At 42.0% G+C, this 18,766-nt stretch overlaps 2 long non-coding RNA genes across 4 annotated transcripts in view; one reads left to right on the top strand and one right to left on the bottom strand.

The window, feature by feature from the left end:
- Positions 1 to 10,191, top strand: part of LOC135412067 (uncharacterized) — a 107,774-nt gene extending 97,583 nt beyond the window's left edge. For both annotated transcript variants that reach the window (XR_010429483.1, XR_010429484.1), the window contains one exon: positions 10,037 to 10,191. This is a non-coding gene — a long non-coding RNA (uncharacterized LOC135412067). The remainder of the gene's footprint in view (positions 1 to 10,036) is intronic.
- Positions 10,192 to 10,286: 95 nt separating this feature from the next.
- Positions 10,287 to 18,766, bottom strand: part of LOC135412068 (uncharacterized) — a 122,052-nt gene continuing 113,572 nt past the window's right edge. For both annotated transcript variants that reach the window (XR_010429486.1, XR_010429485.1), the window contains 2 exons: positions 14,749 to 15,826; positions 10,287 to 14,136 (listed from right to left, as the gene is read on the bottom strand). This is a non-coding gene — a long non-coding RNA (uncharacterized LOC135412068). The remainder of the gene's footprint in view (positions 14,137 to 14,748; positions 15,827 to 18,766) is intronic.

The following is an 18,766-nucleotide window of genomic DNA, read 5'->3' on the forward strand; positions in this document are numbered from 1 at the left end:
ACCCATCACCTTACTTCCAGAAACAGGGTACTATGCCCCAACACTCATTCACCATTGGAAGCAGGGCACTACTGCCCTTGTTCTTGTCCTAGCTCCTTCCTCCTCCTACAGCTGCCTTCAGGACCTCCAGTGTCTTTTCCTCCAGCTTCTTTCTTTTCCTCCTTCTCCTAGAAACATTTACTGCTCCATGTTGGTCCTTGCAGCCTGCTAAGCCAAGCCTAACCAGTTGCTTCCTGTATTTTCCCTCTTCTCCTGGAGACATCTACAGGCCTTATGTTGAGCAATGCCCCATAAAGAAACAATACTGAGATCACTAGTCATAAAGATCAGTCTCTGGGTTGACAGTCTTCTTTTAAAATCCATTTGGATTTGCTCCTGTGGAAAATTTTGTCTCTTGGGACAACTTGACAATATCATCTTTCCCTAAATAAAATACCAGGATTCAAGGTAGGTCTCTATAAATATAGACCTCAGCTGCTCATGTATCTGCTTTGACAAGAATAACTATTAAGGTGATAAGATCTTAAGGCTTAAACAACCACAGGACAGCTTATCTGAACATGCTAAATAACACATTTCCTGTCAACTATTTTCCACCCCTGTGGAACAGAGCTAAGAAAATCCTAATTCCTATGAAAATATTGGTGTATATTTTTGTGAATCAGTTCAGAAATGCATCTGAGAAAAATATTTCCACTAAATATTTTTCTCAGAAAGACTCTGCCACATAATTCACCCATGCAAAAGGATGTTTAACCTCAGTTGGTGAAGAATCAGATTTAGCCACAATACATTCAGTGCTTTTGTTAGATTAGAGAACAACATTCTCAACAAGTCAATGACTCTAAACAGCTGAATTCTTTCTGACCTTCCCACTTTAAATACAATTCATGTTGAATTATTTTCACATTGGGGAAAGGTAATAAATATTCATCTCCAGGGGAATTATTTGGTTGGACTATCAATTCCAGAGTCAGGCAGCCTCAGGACTTACGACTAGCAAGTCAATTAAAATAGCTACTTCATTTAGATACTGCCAAAGTTCAAATCCACACAAAAGCCTTATTGGAAACACTACTTGAACACTGAGATAGAAGTTCATGATGGTCTCTTCAATCTGGGCTTACCTTCTCCTAGTGGGAGAAGCAGCACTGCAACATGTTCTAGGGAGCAAATCTGCATCCTTCTCAAGAGGTCCTAAAAAGGACCTTCTCACCTGGCTATAGGTTATGATTTTCCACAGGTGCTGTATATACAACACCCTGACAATGCTTTAAAAGAAGACCTAGGAGTCAATTTATGCATTTTATATTACAATTACTGTAATTAAAATAAACAAACAAACAAAGCAGATAGAACCTGGTGAAAGGAGGCGGGTCTTTGTCTCTTCCCTTTGAATGCCCTTACCCCTTGACTTCTGAGCCTAGCTCTAGTCTGATCTCATAAATCTTGTAGGATGGCTTCCACTGTCTCACATCTTCCCTAGGATCTCCCTTTGGGACCAGGTAAGCTGCTTAGTGGATGAGGGAAAGGCTGTGCATGGGGTCTACCTGGACTTCAACAAAGCTTTTGATACTGTCTCCCACAGCATTCTCCTGAAGAAGCTGGCAGCCCATGGCTTGGACAGGGGCAGTTTTTGTTGGGTTACAAACTGGCCGGATGGCTGGGCCCAGAGAGTGATGGTGAGTGGTGCTGCATCCAGTTGGTGGTCGGTCACTAGGGGGGTTCCCCAAGGCTCAGTACTGGCACCAGCCCTGCTTATTATTTTTGGCGATGACTTGGACAAGGGGATCAAGTGCACCCAAAGCAAGTTCCTGGATGACACCAAGCTGGGTGGGAGTGTTGAACTGCCAGAAGGCAGGAGGGCTCTGCAGAGGAATCTGGGCAGACAGGCTGGGTCAATGGGCTGAGGCCAATTGTATGAGGTTCAATAAGGCCAAGTGCTGGGTCCTGTACTTGGGTCACAACAACCCCATGCAGCACTATAGGCTGGAGGAAGAGTGGCTGGAAATCTGCCTGGTGGTAAAGGACTTGGGGGTGCTGGTTGACAGCCAACAGAACATGAGCCAGCAGTGGCCGTGAAGGCCAGTGGTATCCTGGCTTATATCACAAATAATGTGGCCAGCAGGACTAGGGAAGTGATTTACTCCCCTGTACTTGGTACTGGTGAGGTCACACCTTGAGTCCTGTGTCCACTTCTGGGCCCCTCACTTCAAGGACAACATTGAAGTGCTGGAGCAAGTCTAGAGAAGGGCAGTGAAGCTGGTGAAGGGGCTGTGGCACAAGTTATATTAGGAGAGTCTGAGTGAGCCAGGGTTGTTGATTCTGGAGGAGTCTCAGGGGTGACCTTATCACTCTGTACAACTACCTGAAAGGAGGCTGTAGCAAGATGGGGATTGGTCTCTTTTCCCAGGCAACTCATGGTGGGACAAGAGGACATAGAATCATAGAATCATAAAATCATAGTATCATAGAATGGCTTGTGTTGGAAGGGACCTTAAAGATCATCTAAGTCCACCCCCTCTGCCGTGGGCAGGGACACCTTTTACTAGGTCAGGTTGCTCAGATCCCCATGCGACCTGCCCTTGAACATTTCCAGGGATGGAGCATCCGCAGCTTCTAGAGGTAACCTGTTCAAGCTGTACTAGGGTTTGTCATCAGGAAGAAATTTTTCACTGAAAGGTTGGTTAAGCATTGGAATGTGCTCCCAGGGAGGAGGTGGAGTCACCATCCTTGGAAGCGTTCAAGAGATAACTGGGCATTGCACTTAGTGCTGCGGTTTAGTTGACATGGTGGTGTTTGGTTAAAGGTTGGACTCAATGATCTTGGAGGTCTTTTCCAACCTTAATGATTCTATGATTATAAGGTTGTAAATAAAGCAAAGCAAAGGTACAGATAGAGACCCAAAAGCATACAGCTTCGATCTTACCTCCCAGATGGCTAGCACTCCAAGTCCCTCTCTTCTGCTCCTCCAGCTGGTAAGCAAAATGTCGTGCTTTGCGTTAATTTTTTTCTATTTTGATTTTTCCTGTCTTCAGGGTCCTTTAAGTTCTTCTGTACTTCACTCCAGTCATCCCTTTCAGTAACAGTGATATCCGACTTTGTTTAATCAACAAATTTAGTATGTACCCCAGGAATAAGATGGGACCCTTGTAGTGTTCTATCACTGCTTCCACTTTTGCAGTCATAGAATCAGAGCATAGATGTTGGAATGGACCTCTGGAGATCATCTGGCCCAACTTTCCTGCTCAAGCAGGGTCATCTAGAACATGTTGTCCAGGATCATGTCCAGATGGTCTTTGGGTATCTGGGCAGTCTATGTCAGTTCTAGGTCACTCTCACAGTAACAAAATGTTTCCCACTGTTCAGACAACTCTTCCTCTGTTTCAGTTTGTGCCTATTGTTTTCTTATCCCTATGTTTCTGTCACTGGATACCATTGAAAAGAGCCTGGCTTTGATCTCTTTGCACCCTCCTTTCAAGTGTTTATATACATTAATAGGATGCCCCTGTGTCTTCTCTTCTCTGGACTAAATAGTTCAAGCTCTCCTAGCCTTTCTTCATATGTGAGGTGCTCCAGTATCTTAATCATCTTTGTGGTCCTTCACTGGACTCTCTGGAAGAGCTCCATACCTCTTTTGTTCTGAGGAGCCCAAAATGGTGCCAGGTACGGCCTCATCAGTGCTAAGTTGAGCGGAAGGATCACCGCTGTGATAGCTGATACAGCCCTTGCCTTACCCATTTTAAAATTCTAGAATTATTTTCACATGTTCTCCAGCTTAACTAATAATTTCCTGTCACATAATTCAGTGCAGTTCAGATAAGAACATAGGAGTATGAGAATGGTCATACCGATCAGACTAAAGGTCTATCTGTCAATAGCCCATGTCTGTGAAAGAGAATAAAAATGGGGTGAGTATGCAGCTTTACTTCCCTTCAAAGTGTCTCCTTACCTCCATAAATGTATGGTTTACAGACTTCCTAATCAGAATAGGTGTCTATATATTTAATAGCCTTGAGAGACTTTTCTTCAATGAATTTTTTCTGATTGCTTTATGAATTTATGTAAACTTCAAGCATCAACAACATCCTGTATGAAGGAGTCCTTCGGGTGATGTGTGGTAGATTAGATCAACTGTGTTTTCTGTGTCTAAAAATAAGCTGTGTTGCCAGGAATAGGTAGCAGACTGGTCTGGCCAAATTTATCTTCAGCAAACCTTTTTGCCTCTTTACCTTCCACTTATCTCCATGTCTTCAATTTTTCCTTCCTTGAACTCAGACAGAAGTGCCTGTCTCTATTAGATCACTTTTTCTGTTTGGTTAAATATAAGTGCTATTCTTCAAACCCCTTATACAATCATACCCTGCTTAAAAATCTCTTACAGGCTGGATCATGAACAATCCCACTTCTGACTATGCATCAGCTTTCAGAACACCGAGCAAATTCAGCTCTTTGAGTTTTGCTCCCACGACACATACAGTAACTTCAGTTTATCCTCATTAATAACTACTGAATCCTGGTCTCATATTGCTTTGTGGAGTCCAATGTTAAGGTCCCATGATCATTTTCTGAGTGCTGAACTCATAGGTGCTGAACTCATGTTGCAGATTTGGAGCAATAATAGGGTCTTCCATTTTTTCCAGGCATTCACCTTTGAGTATTCTATTCTGCTTCCAAATGTGACTGAAATCAGCTGATAGATTTGAAAGCTGTCTCATGGACTGCTGGAGTGAGGCACAGGACTCAGAGAATGCAAAATTTAGGTGGGTTTTTTTTGAGAATGCATAATTGAGTTTTGACTGCTGTCACCAGGTATCCCTTCCATTTTTACCAGATTGTTTATTCTCAGATTACAGATAAACTATTTCTGTTTCATTAGAACTAGTACTGAAATGACAGACTTGTGGCAAAGACTGAATTTTATACACCCAAGAATGATAACCTGGAACATCTGGAAGTGTTAGTCATAAAAAGTTGCTAATTAAGGACAAAAAAATTATCATAGAGTAGAACGATAGAATGGCTTGGGTTGGAAGGGACTTTAAAGGCTATCTGGTTCCAGACCTCCTCCCATGGGCAGGGACATGTTTCACTAGACTAGGTTACTCAGAGCGTGGTCCAACCTTGCCTTGAACACCTTCAAGGGTGGGGCACCCATAGCTTCTCTGGGCAACCTATTGAAGTGTCTCACCACCATGACAGTAAAGAATTTCTCCCTAACATCTAGTCTAAACCTACCCTCTTTCAGTTTAAAGACTTTCTCCCTTATTCTGTCACTATATGATCTTGTAAATAGTCTCTCTACATCTTTCTTGCAGGCTCTCTTCAGGTACTGGAAGGCTGCAATTAGGTCACCCCGAAGTCTTCTCTTCTTCAGGCCAAACAATCTCAATTCTCTCAGCCTTTCCTTGTAGGAGAGGTGCTCCACCCCTCTAATCATCTTGGTGGCCTCCTCTGGACTCGCTCCAACAGTGCAATGTCCCACCTGACTTGGGATCCAGCACTCCAGGTGGGGTCTCACCAGGGCAGAGTAGAGGGGGAGAATCACTCTGCTTGGCACACTTCTTTTGATGCAGCCCAGGACTTGTTTGAATTTCTGGGCTGTGAGTGCACATAGCCAGCTCATATCTGGCCTCTGTTCATTCCCCAGTGTGTATCTGGTTTTCATGTCCTAGTTTTGGTAGCAGGGGGGACTACAGGGGTGGCTTCTGTGAGGAGCTGCCAGAAGCTTCCCCCACATTCAGCAGAGCCAATGCCATCTGGCTCCAGGATGGATCTGCCGCTGGCCAAGACCAAGCCAGTCGAGAATGACAGCAGCAACTCTGTGATAACATAAAAGTTGTTGGCCAGATGAAAATTGCAGGCAGGGAAGAGAGGAGTGAGAACATGTGAACAACTCTGCAGGCACCAAGGTCAGTGCAGAAGGAGGGAGGGAGATGCTCCAGGCGCTGGATCTGAGGTTCCCCTGCAGCCCGTGGTGCAGACCATGGTGGAGCAGCTGTGCCCTTGCAGCCCATGGAGGACCATCGGGGATGCAGGGATCCACCTGCAGCCCGTGGAGGAGACCCACTCCAGAGCAGGTGGATGCCTGAAGGAGGCTGTGACCCCATGGGAGTCCCATGCTGGAGCAGGGTCCTGGCAGGGACCTGCTGACCAATGGAGAGCAGAGCCCGTGCTGGAGCAGGTTTTCCTCATAGGATCTGTGGCTCTGTGGGGGACCCAAACTGGAGCAGCCTGAAGGACTGCACCCCATGGAAAAGTGACCCACATTCAGCAATTTGTGAAGAACTGTTGTCTGTGGGGAATACTCATAATGGAAAAGTTCGTGAAGGACTGTCTCCCATGGGAGGGACCCCATGGGGAGAAGGGGACGGACTCCTCTCCCTGAGCTGCGGCAGAAACAACCTGTAATGAACTGAATGCAACCCCCATTCCCTGTCTCCCTGTACCACTGGGGGCAGGTGGGGGGGAGGTAGAACTTGGGAAGGAAGGAGGGGTGGGGGAAAGTGTTTTTAAAACTTATTTTACTTCTCACTCTCCTGCTCTGATGCTGTTAGTAATAAATTTAATTAATATCCCCACTTTGAGACTGTTTTGCCTGTGACAGTAATGAGTAAGTGATCTCTCCGTGTCCTTATCTCAGTTCATGAACCCTTCATTATATTCTCTCTCCTCTCTCCAGTTGCAGAGGGGACTGATAGAGTGGCTTTAGTGGGTACTTGGTGTCCAGCCAGAGTCAACCTACTATGACACCAAGGGTTGCCCCAACCCAGGTGTAGCGTCCTGAAATTGGTCTTGTTAAACCACATGAGTTTCCTGTGGGAAACTTGTCCAGGTCCCTCTGGGTGGCATCTCATCCTTCAAGTGTGAGAACTTTACCACTCAGCTTGGTGCCATCTGCAAATTTTCTGATGGTGCCCTCAATCCCATTTTCTATGTTATTAATGAAGATAGTAAATAACACTTGTCCCAGTACAGGGCCCTGTGGGACACCACTTGCCACTGATGTCCATTGGGACTCTGAGCCGTTGATCACTACCTTCTGGATGGAACCATCCAACCACTTTCTTATCCATCTAAAATTTCATCCGCCAAATCCATCTCTCTCCAATTTAGAGAGAAGGATGTTGTGAGGGGCCATGTCAAAGGCTTTACAAAATCGAGATAAATACTTCTATAGCCCTTGTCTTGTCCACTGATGTAATCATTCCATCATAGAAGGCCACAGGCTAGGTCAGGCAGGACTTACTCTTGGTGAAGCCATGATGGCTGTCTTGAATCCTCTCCCTGTCCTCCATATGCCTTGGTACAACTTCTAAGATGATCTGTTCCATGTTCTTCCCAGCTACAGAGGTTAGGCTGACAGGTCAGTAATTCCCAGGGTTCTCCTTTCTACCCTTTTTAAAGATGAGTTCCAAGTTTTCCCTTTTTCCAGTCACCGAGGACTTCATCTGACTGTCATAGCTTTTCAAATATCATGGAGAGTGGTTTGGCAACTACATCAGTGAATTCTCTCAGGACCCTGGGATGCATCTCATTTGGTTCCATAGACTTATGTACATTCAGGTCCCTCAGGTGATCATGAACCTGATCTTTACTAACAGTGGGAGGGACTTTGCTCCCCCAGTCCCCATCTTGCTGTCCATCCACTCAAGAACTGTAGGAAGAGAGGTTACCATTGAAGACTGAGGCAAAAATGTTGTTGAGTATCTCAGCCTTCTACTCATCCATTGTTACCAGCTTGCCAACTTTGTTTATCAGGGGATATACCTTCTTTGGTCTATCTTGCATATAGACCTAATCGAAAAGTAGGTTCATTATCTCATGAAATGAATAAAGGAAATGCTAAATTTTATAAAATGTTCTAAATGATGAGAACAACTCTCTTATTTGTGCAAAATCTATATGAAAATCTACCATAGTACTTAACTGTTTTCGTGGTTTCACCACAGCCAGCAACCAAGACCCACGCAGCCGCTCGCTCACTCCCCCCACCAGCAGGACTGGGGAGAAAATCAGAAGGGTAAAAGGTAGAAAACTCATAGGTTGAGATAAGGACGGTTCAATAGGGAAAGCAAAAGCCTCACACACAAGCAAAGCACAAGAAGAAAATAATTCACTGCTTCCCTTGGGCAGATAGGTGTTCAGCCATCTCCTGGAGAGCAGGGCCCCATCACCTGTAATGGTTACTTGGGAAGACAAACACCATCACTCTAAATGTCCTGCCCTTTCTCCTTCTTCCTCCCACTTTATATACTGAGCATGATGTCATATGACATGGAATATCCTTTTGGTCAATTTGGGTTAGCTTTCCCAGCTTTGTCTCCTCCCAACCTCTCATGCACTCCCAACCTCCTTTGTCAGCATGGCAGCATGAAAAGCAGAAAAGGCCTTGGCTCTGTGTAAGCCCTGCTCAGCAATAACAAAACCATGTCTATATTATCAACTCTGTGTTCCACACAAATCCAAAATATAGCCCAATACTAGCCACTATGAAGAAAGTTAACTTTAGCCCAGCCAAAATCAGCACAGCTGTTCATAAGATTTAATCTAGCTTTGAAATGTATGTTGCCAAGAATTTCCAGAAAACTGTTCTAACATAAAACTATTAGTACAATTATCAGAATGTTTACTCTGTAGCCTTGCCACCCACCCCAGGTTATTTATGTGCCCATCCTTGGGTTAAGAGTAGGTTAAAATGAAAGTACTTAAACACACTCTGCAAATACATAGCACTAGTAAGCATGAATGTTAGTCCTGCTAAATAGGACAAAACAAGCCAAATTTTGCTCCTATTCACATAGGATTGTGAGCAGATGACAGTCACAAGGATTCAGTCTACATTTGGTTGCTAAAATGATGTTTTATTCCTTGATAACTGACAAATGCATTATTTGTGAGTTTTGAGTCATTATTTGTGTATCACTGAAAGTTAATCTTTCACCTACTGCTATATTAGCCTAAATTGATAAAAACATGTGATTATTTCTTTATTCATTCTTTGATATTTTTTTAAAGTAAAATTATTTCCATGTCTTCATGGAAAATTCCTCTTTAGCTGTGGATGGAAGGAATGAAGCTGGTTAAGTAATTCTGAATTCATTTTAGAAAACTTCTCTTTTGCTACACAGAAGTATATTTATGTTTTTAATTAAAATATAAAGAGGCTGTAAATTGCTGGTCAATTTTATACTGTTCTGTCACCTCCCATTAATGCAAATATGGAAGATATATTTCATAAAATAAATATATGGGGCAAGGATTCATGTGGCATGCTGAGAGTCTCTCTTTTTACAGTACCTAGCATAACACAGCTGTAACCTAGCTGATGTCTCTCAGCTCTACAGCAATATAAATGTTAATAAATTCCATCAGTTAAAACGTGATGTTCAGAGAAGGATTACTAAACAGGTACTTACATAAGCATTATCAGATAGTTGTACCTATTTTATATAACTGATCAGTCATTAAGCACAATAGGGAAAAGAACAATGCACAGGAGACTTGCATGGGATTTTGCTTTTTTTATATGTAGACTAACAACTCAGATAGTATTCAGAAGAGACACAAAGATTATAATAATCAGATTTGCTTTTTCAGTGCTGTCACTGTTACGGGGTTAGCTGCACATCAGATCCCTTCTCAGTCTCTCCCTATCTCACGTGGGCCTTCCTGAATGGCAGATGAGCTGCTCCATTGCCCCTGAGGTTAAATCCTGCAGATCTCTGACTCACAGCCTCGTCCCCAGCTGCAGAGGACTACCCAGCCAGCCGTGACTCCTGTGCTGAATTTAGTGCTTGGATGGGACTTTTTTTTGGTTTGACTTCTGTTAGCAGATGCAATGACTCAGAACAGCTTTTTCAACACCTCTGTGCAGCACTAAGATCATATGACAATAAAAAATATCCCAAAATCAGAAGCAAATGAGTAAAGGTTATGTGATCTAAAACTTAAGTAGGTCTAATTCATGTCAGACACTATCCCTAGAGGACAGAAAATCTAACTCTGTATTTCTCTTCTCTCCCTTTTGTTTCAGAGCTCAGGATTTTTCAGATGTGCAAAACCCCTAAGAGGAAGTGAACTCCCGGTTATTTCTCAGCAAGATACTCCAGCAAGGGACACGTGAAAATCATTGAAAAATCTTATTTCTTCTACACTCTTTCTATATTAAAATCTGTTTAAATCTGAAAAGTTTCCTACATGGTCTCTTTACCAATCCCAAAAAAATCAATCTGAGTCAGCTCAAAAATCTTTTAGATATAGAATTTAAAAAACCCTACAAAATAAAATTTGAAATAGCCTTTTATTCAGTAGGTTAAAAAAATGCCCTAATAGTAGCATGATCAGAATTCAAGAAGGACAAAAGGTTTTGTTAGGTTAAGGCACATGGCCATTTTTCCAAATAGAAATTATCAAGGAATATTATTAACTCACATTTCTGCAATCACAAGATTTCTATTTAGTCACTTACAATGCATGGACGTAAACACACAAAACATGGAACTCAGAGTCTGGAAGAACAACCTCATTCTGCAAGATTTCTCAAAGTGAGGAATGCAGCCTTCTGCAAAGGCCACAAAAATGAACTGAAGCTGGCAAAGATGGGAGCAAGACACGCATCTCTGAGTTGTTCTTCAGGGTCCTAAACAGTGTAATCCCAGAATTATTCTTTCAGGTTCTCTCTTGCTAGAGGAAGGGAACTCTGAAGTATCATTACGCAATAGCTGGGAAGCTCCCTTACCAACCCCTGAAAAGTAAAAAAAAGAGAAAGAACCCAAGAAATACCCAATGGATCATAATTTAATTATGGACCACCTTGACTTTTTAAACTATTAGACTGCTCAAAGAACATTTATAAGAGAAGGCAGAAAACCCATTATTCATATCTCCATGTAGTGGTTTGGTACACCCAGTATTATCCTTTTTGCAAAAAGTGACCAGCACATAAAAATTGTGAATTGCTGCCCAAAAGGCAGATTTTTCCATAATTGATCATTAATGTGTTCCTTGTACCTTCTTCTGAAACAGCCAGTATTGACTGCTGTCAGGGACAGAATAATCTATTAGGCAAGCTCATACTGAATCAGAGTAACATGGTGATTCCTAAATGTTGTTGTTGCTAAACTTTAAACAGAATATTAAGTATTTATTTAAAGAGATAGGAAAGCAGTTTTTAGTCAAATCCTATGGATTTCACAGATGAATATGTTTGTTATTATTGCCATTGTTCCTTTGTGGAGGCTCCTGATGATGATTGTAAGATCTAGCAATTTTTCATCCCCAGCCCTTAGCTGTACCTCTTGTGCTATTTCAAACAAAAAACACAAAGCACTGACCCTCCAGAAACAGAATGTCATTTGGGATGAAAAATTCTGTCATTGCATTGTTGTAAAGACACAATTTAAGAGAGCTAAAATAGATATGCAAATCCTGATGACTAGTATTCTGAAACATGCCTGCAGGAACATCAGGTAGGGTGCAATCAAGGAAGAAAAATGTTGCTGTTCTAGGGATAACACCTTGAATTTAAAGACAGGGCTCCAGTTGAGGGCTGAGAAATGCAAATTCCCATGTTAAACTGATCATTTATATATATTTAAAAGCAGAGACTATAATTCAGAAAAGCACCATACATATTCTTAAATCCCTTTTTTCCTGGGAAAGAAGGGACGTTCACCACGTACCTTCCCCACGTACCTTCCGTGATTGACGGCCATCAGTGAGAAGAGTCTGCGGCAGAGTGAGAAAGGTGTACTGGTAGAGCTGGGGTATTTGACTGAAGCAGCTACATGGGCAGTTGCTTCCAGTATTAACATAATTATCCCTCCTTTCCACTGATATAACTAATTTATTTTACAGGGTGTGACTTTGCTAATTTTGCAATGTACACACACCCAGATCTCACTGGAACCGTCCAAATATATCAACATCTTTGTCCTAACATAAGGCTGTAAGGGTCCTTTTCTCAAATAGTTTGCTAGGTAAGGACACTTTCCAGAACTGGAAAAAAGAAATAAATGCAGAGAAATATAAATATGCTGTTATTTAATGCCAGTTGAATTCCAATGATAAAATAAAGGAAAAAATGCAGCAGGCTGCTTTTCACTGATGAGAATCAGTTGCCTGACAGTTTTCCTACAGAACAATAAAATACATATCTTTAAATGAATGGCCAAATTTGGATGATTTACCAATGCCAAGACTCACAAACTCCTTTTTTAAGTGCCTGTGTCTCAAGTCAGTCCTGCCATACAGGAGCAGGGCAGATGCCAGCTCCAGCCATGTGCCCCAATGCACCAGCACACACCAGTCATGTACCAGCCTGTACCCACCAGCTTGGGCACCTGCTCAGGGGCAGACATGCTTCCCCCTGTGGCACGGGAAGACAAGCAATGCACTCCTGGGAGAAGACTGCTTGGAAACAAACCTACAAAATTAGTTGTGTTCCTAACCTTGTTCCCCGTTTTCACCTGAGACGCCTTTAGTGAAATGCAGTAATGGAGCAGCTTGGAGTTGCAGACAAGCAGTACTGGTGTGTCACACAGCTGCAGAAGTCCATCTGTGACATTGTAGGTATTGTATAATGCAGATCTTATTGGTTCCTTCTAGCTTCAAACCTCCAGAAGGGCCTGTGATACGCAGATAATATAGATTTTATTTAGAAAATAGCTCCCACTTCAGGAACAACAATGACTTGGATGAAATCAGCCATAAATGGAGTCACTATATTTTGCCAGTGGCTTCAAAGTAAGCATTAAAGAAATTATCACTGTTAAATTCTTTTTGTCGTTTCGAGAATTCCAATAAATTCCATTTACATCAGTGCTTTTGTCAAAGGCAATAATGTAATCTATTTTGTTTCTCTGTTAAGTGTGTTTACCACACTAATTCTTTTTGTGTAGTAAAATACAATGTATTTTGAATAAAATGTTATAATTTGATTATTTTCTGCATAGTCACCCAGTTTAGCAAGTTGTGATGGAAGCTTTGTCAGGTTTCAGTGTATTTTAATACTTCAGAAAGGTTTACAGCTCTTTGTGACAAATATTAGTATCATTCATTTAGTGTCTTGAAGAGGCGTGAAAAAATAAAGAACAGAAAGAGCTCATGGGCAAGAAAGAAACAATTTCCAAGGAAGATGTGTGCTCATAGAAGTAATGGAAGTTCTAAAGAATAGATTTTATAAACTGGAGTAATGTTTCCAACAGTAGAGTTAATGGCACACATGATCACAGGATCGTTAGGGTTGGAAGGGACCTCTGGAAATCATCCAGTCCAACTCTCCCACCAAGACAGGGTCACTTCGAGTAGGTGACACAGGAACATGCCCAGGGTTTTGAATGCCTCCAGAGAGGGAGACTTCATGACCAGGGCAGCCTGTTCCAGTACTCTGCCACCCTTAGTGTAAAGTTCTTCCTCATGTTGAGGCAGAACTTCTTGTGTTATAGTTTATGGCCATTACTTCTTGTCCTGTCTACACATGTAATGTCTATACATACAGACAGACTTGGTATTATCTTTCCCTTTTTCCTACAAAGGCATAGAAACTTGAACAGAACTCGGATGGTTGAATAATGACACCAAAAGAACTTCCTGAAACTGACCTTTCTGGGCTTGGGCAAAGCCTGGATATTCTGAGACTGAGAAATATGGAGAAAAAGGCAATATTCTGTAAAAAAATAGCATTCAAAGAAGGTTTTTCATAAAAGATAAGAATATTTGCTTCTGCCTTACTATTTCAATTTCCATATAATAAATTATATCAAACACAGAATGCACTGACCTTTTGGAACCAAACATTTTAATAACTTCCTGTGAGACTGGATTAGAGATACATACATGCATAAATATCCCTTGTGAAACCTTCCAACTTTGTTGACTCAGCACTGTCTCTCAGAAAATCTGTTCTGCAAGAATTTCTTAATTAGCTGTAGCCCCAAATATCACCCACACGTTTACAGGTGAAAAAGTGAAATGGCAGCATTCTGCCCTGCTTTGGCAGGTATATGCCATGCAGATGGACAAGCAAGTGGACAATCAAACACAGTTTCATGCTTTGCCTTCATTCTACTTATAAAACATAGTGATCAGTCCAAATTATTCCCCAAATGTAGCGTTCCGATGTCCACTTAACCCCTTGTGGTGGCTTGGGCTAGGCCTTCCTTGGTGACCAGTTTGTAACCAAGGAAGGGTCCAGATTTACCCAGTATTCCCTACGATTTTTAAGTAAGCCAGATTATAAGAAGAAAGGAGGAGAGGCCTTTGTTCTCTTTCCTTCCAGTGGCTTGGAGGTGCAGGTTCCCTGCTGTCGGGTCTGCCGTGTTGGGGAGTGAGGCCTGGTAAGGCCTTGCCGACCTTGGGAGGCGGAGGTTGCCGGCGATCGGTCCAGAGCGACTCTCGGTTGTCCCAAGGAAAGTGTGAGATATTTCCTTGCTAACTCTTTTAGTTACTAGATCTCGGGCCACTAATCGGGAGATATATATATATATATATTTTTTTTATTTTGGTTTTGTTCCTTTTCCCTTCCCCCTTCCCTTTCCCTTGGGAAATTGTATATATTTTAATTGTATATAAGTGTAACATAGGTGTAAATATATTTATATATATATCTCACTTTAGCTGTCTCTCTCTCATTTCGTGTTTTCTTGGTTGTTTTTTCTCCCTCTTCTCCCTGAGGTTTGAGGGGGGGGAACTCTTGTGGTAGGTTTTGGAGACTTGGCAGGAAGCCAGCTTCAAATCATATCACACCTAAAATAGCCAATCCAAGTACTAAAATCTCTTTGATTTGTAGTTTTCTTTGTCAAAGTCATAGTGACAGGTAAGCCACCAGAACACCACTTTTTTTTCTTTTTTTTTTCCTTTTATGTGGAAAGAAAAAGTGTCATTCCCAGGGATATCAGACATCTGAAGTTTAGTGTAATGAGAGAAGCAAATATTGGGACAGAGAAGCTGGTCTTTGGAAAGGACTCAGTGTACAGGAAAAACTTGTCATATCATCAGACCCTTGAGGGAGAATTAAGAGTGGAAGAAAACTGACAATGAGGAAGAGCATTAGGAAGGATGGCAATGTACAGTCTATCTTCTCCCTCATGCTTGGGGTGTGTGTAGAAGATTTAATATGAAGATTAAAAAGAATGGGGATAGGTGTGATACCACAGCTCTTCACTACAGTGAGATTAAACTATCACAGAGCACTGAGTTAACAATTCCTTTATTTAAGAAAGAAAAAACAAAACCAAAAGGCAAAAGCAAACGAAGACTAAATTAGTAAATTTATTTGCCTGAGCTGATGGATGGATGGCTGATTTTACTGTAATTTCTCTGGGCTTTGTATGCCATTGGGAGACTCAAGAGAGATGTATGTAAAGGAGTGTAACAATTTCGGATAAAAAGGACATAAATTATCTGGCTTCTCCACAGCACATCATCAAATAACAGCTGTTTGGTGGTGGGGTCACTCATTGACATGCTGAGAAGCTCCAACATGCTTTCTCCTCACTTTTGAGCACATCAGAACTTTCAAATTATCATAGATGTCATTATATTTGATTACACAGCCCATGAAAAAACAAGGCAGTGGATTTTACTGGAATACAGTACCTCTAGGAAAGTCATTCACAGAAGGTTTAAATTCAAGTTCCTTCAGTTTCACAACCATGAAAGCCTTTGCAAAGTGGATCCTCATGTTCTGCTGCTGTCTTCTCCCTTGCCAAAGTACAGGAAGATCACAGTTGCTGTAGCACTACATCTTTATGGAAGAGGGTGGTATAAATGGCCTCGCCATGGCACTTTGGCTGAAAAGGTAATTGAAAATGTGGAAACACCCCTAAAAAATTCAAAGCACATCATTACTGGTTTTATCAGTGAATTTTGAAGGAAACACGTGTTCTCAGCCCAGACAGGCAACATCTAGAGTTTGTGTCTCTTTCTGGAGACCTAGATCAAATTTAGCACAGGTGAATGCATAGCAGAGACTTATGTTTTTGTGCTCTCATGCTGTATTCATTCAGTTGTAAGAATCTGACAATAGCAATGTAGAAAAGACATAAAGCATCTGGCTTCTCTGCAGCCTATCAGCAAACTACAAAATGTCATAAGAATTGCTTAATACTAGGAAAAGGATGGATGCACAAAATTCCCATTTTAGTAGCCTTTACCATCTTGAGAAGGTAACACTGGCAGGAGAGAAAAGTGAATATAAGCCTTTACCCAAATACAAAGGCAAGCTTGCACTGGCAAAATGCTCCCTTTAAAATCTTTGGAGATTTTAGTCTAAAAATTACTTTTATCTTAAATACCATTTAATTATACAAACCTAGACACATGGATATCTTGAGTTCAGGGGGATTTTTTTTGGTAGCACAAAATTTAGGATTTGGCCTGACAGGAAGCTTTTTCTGTGCCAGTATATTTAATTACACTGATACAGTTAACTATTAGCTCTTCTGGTCTAACTCTCCCATGTGAGCAGAATATGAGTGTTTTAAACCTTTTCAGATAGCCTGAAAATTGCTTCCCAAGTGGCAAACTGAAGTGAGTGGAGGCAGCCCTGTGCCCACAGAATAAACTAATTTTAAACTCTTGTCCTATCTATATGACTTTTTCATGTAGAAAACCCCCTGAGACAAAAGTGCTTTAAAGTCTATTCCATAATACTTACTTCAGTATAATTATTCTTAAATGCTAAGAGTGACCACATGAGGATTAACCCAGAACAGTCAATATGGAAGTGCCTATATATATGGACACTTGTAGGTACTTTACTCTTTCACACCTAACGAAGGCAGCAAGGTGTTGTGGACTGTGGTTCCAAGCGGGAGACAGCAAATTTAATGAGGGCACACCCAGATAAACAATGTGACAAAATGAATTAGGCTACCTAAAATGTCTTCACAAATTCAAGTTTTGTATGTATCAACAAGAGATTGAACAAAGTAATGCAGTTTCTTTTCTTGTATGGGGAATTTCAAGCCTTCAATAAATCCCTCATAGACACTAAGAAGAAAATTAGGTAGTCGTTGGGCAAGTGGTGAAGAATTGCTATGGATTAGACACTGGCGAAGTAACAAAACAAATAGTCAATTTTCACCTTGGCAAAGCCTCTATGCTAAATCAGTGTTGAAAATATTCATCAATAAATCAGGAATTAAAGAACAGCAAGATGTAATCACTCTTGTAATGCAAATAGCAATTAACAACAATATTTGCATTTGACACAAAGCTCTGAGGATAATAGAAGCTGGAAGTGCCTGTAAAGAATCCCACCAGTAGACAAATGGGAAGCACAGCAGCAGATAAAATCTGATCCCCAAATCATCATCATGCCTCAAGGGATTAGCTGCATCCAACATTATTTACAGCTGTCTCAAAGAGAGGAATCACAGCACTCCTCACTGCCACCCACAGCCTGGGTCTTGTCAGTAAGTCCTGAAGGGGCCCAGAGGCCACCCCATCCCTGGTATGTGGGCTTAGGGGAAGGAGACAAGGAGCAGAAGCTTGGAGGGAGCGAGGGGGAATCCTCTGATGCAGAGCAAGTGCTTGGGCCACCCCTCCGTGTCCCTTAGCTACAGAGGGATACAGGTGCCACCACTTCAGGCTTTCTGAAGGGAGTTAAGAAGAAATTTTCTTTTTGAATACATTATTCCATCGGGTGACTTTGATACCTTCTCCAGTATTAACTAGTGTCAGCCACTGCACTGACTCAGAGAGAAGATCTATGCTGTTAATGCCACACTCCTCTGATGAGGAGAATGACATGGAAATGTCCCAAGTCCTCAGGGACCAGCAAATTGCTGCCAGAAGTCGTTCTCATTCCAGCTGGTAGCAGCAATCCCTGACTCTTGCCATTTAGACTGAGAGACATGCAAAGGAAACAGTCAAAAGTCTCGCAGGCTGGAAAAGGCAAAAGTGTATTTTCACCTAATTAAAAACTGAGACAAATTAATAGTCTACAGTTCTTTTGGTGGTCCTTTGATTTGAGACACCTGACAAGGGTTATAGTTTTAGAAGAGGAGTGCTCGGCTCCTTTGAAAAATCCAGCCCCTAAGAAGGCAGCCTGCATCCCCTGAGGTGGGAAACCTTCTCCATTCCTCCATTACCTGCCACATCCTTACTTATTCACTAAAATGTGAATCAACACCTTGGAAAGGGAAAAATGTCAAAGTGCTGACACCATTAACAAATACCTTGAGCTTACAGTGAATAAAATGATCAAACCACCAGTTTTGGGGATTTTATCGGCGTTCAACTTCTGCTGTATGTACATCTACATGCAAATTGGAAGACAAAAAATACATAGATGTTCAGTTATTTCAAAATAACAAAAGAAAGCCCCAAACAAAGCTTATATATATTCTGAAAGCATACACCATCTCTCGGAGGGCAAACTGCCCCCCTCACTCCCCATCGCGCATCCTGATGCCTCCATCTTTTCCCTGGCCAGCAAAAGCAGGTTTCACAGCAGTGCCACTGCTCATGGTGCCCATGAGGGCATTGCTCCCTCATCTCACCACCTCTGCCCTGGGCAGAGCCTGCCTGCCACCATGGGCAGGCAGCTCCAGCTGGTGGGCAGTAAGCCAATGCAGCATAGCACTGTCAGGGCGAGGTGGGCAGGTTGACATGGGCCAGGACAGCTGAGAGGCAGGAATTACAAACTTTGTTATGTTAGATTGTGCTGATCTTCTCCATAGCCCCTATATGCAGGAGAGCAGCAGGGTTCAGTCTAAGGTGGGAGGCACTGAATACAAGTTGGATTTTAAGGACCACA

The sequence above is a fragment of the Pseudopipra pipra genome, chromosome 3, assembly GCF_036250125.1.
Source record: "Pseudopipra pipra isolate bDixPip1 chromosome 3, bDixPip1.hap1, whole genome shotgun sequence".
Lineage (NCBI taxonomy): Eukaryota > Metazoa > Chordata > Aves > Passeriformes > Pipridae > Pseudopipra > Pseudopipra pipra.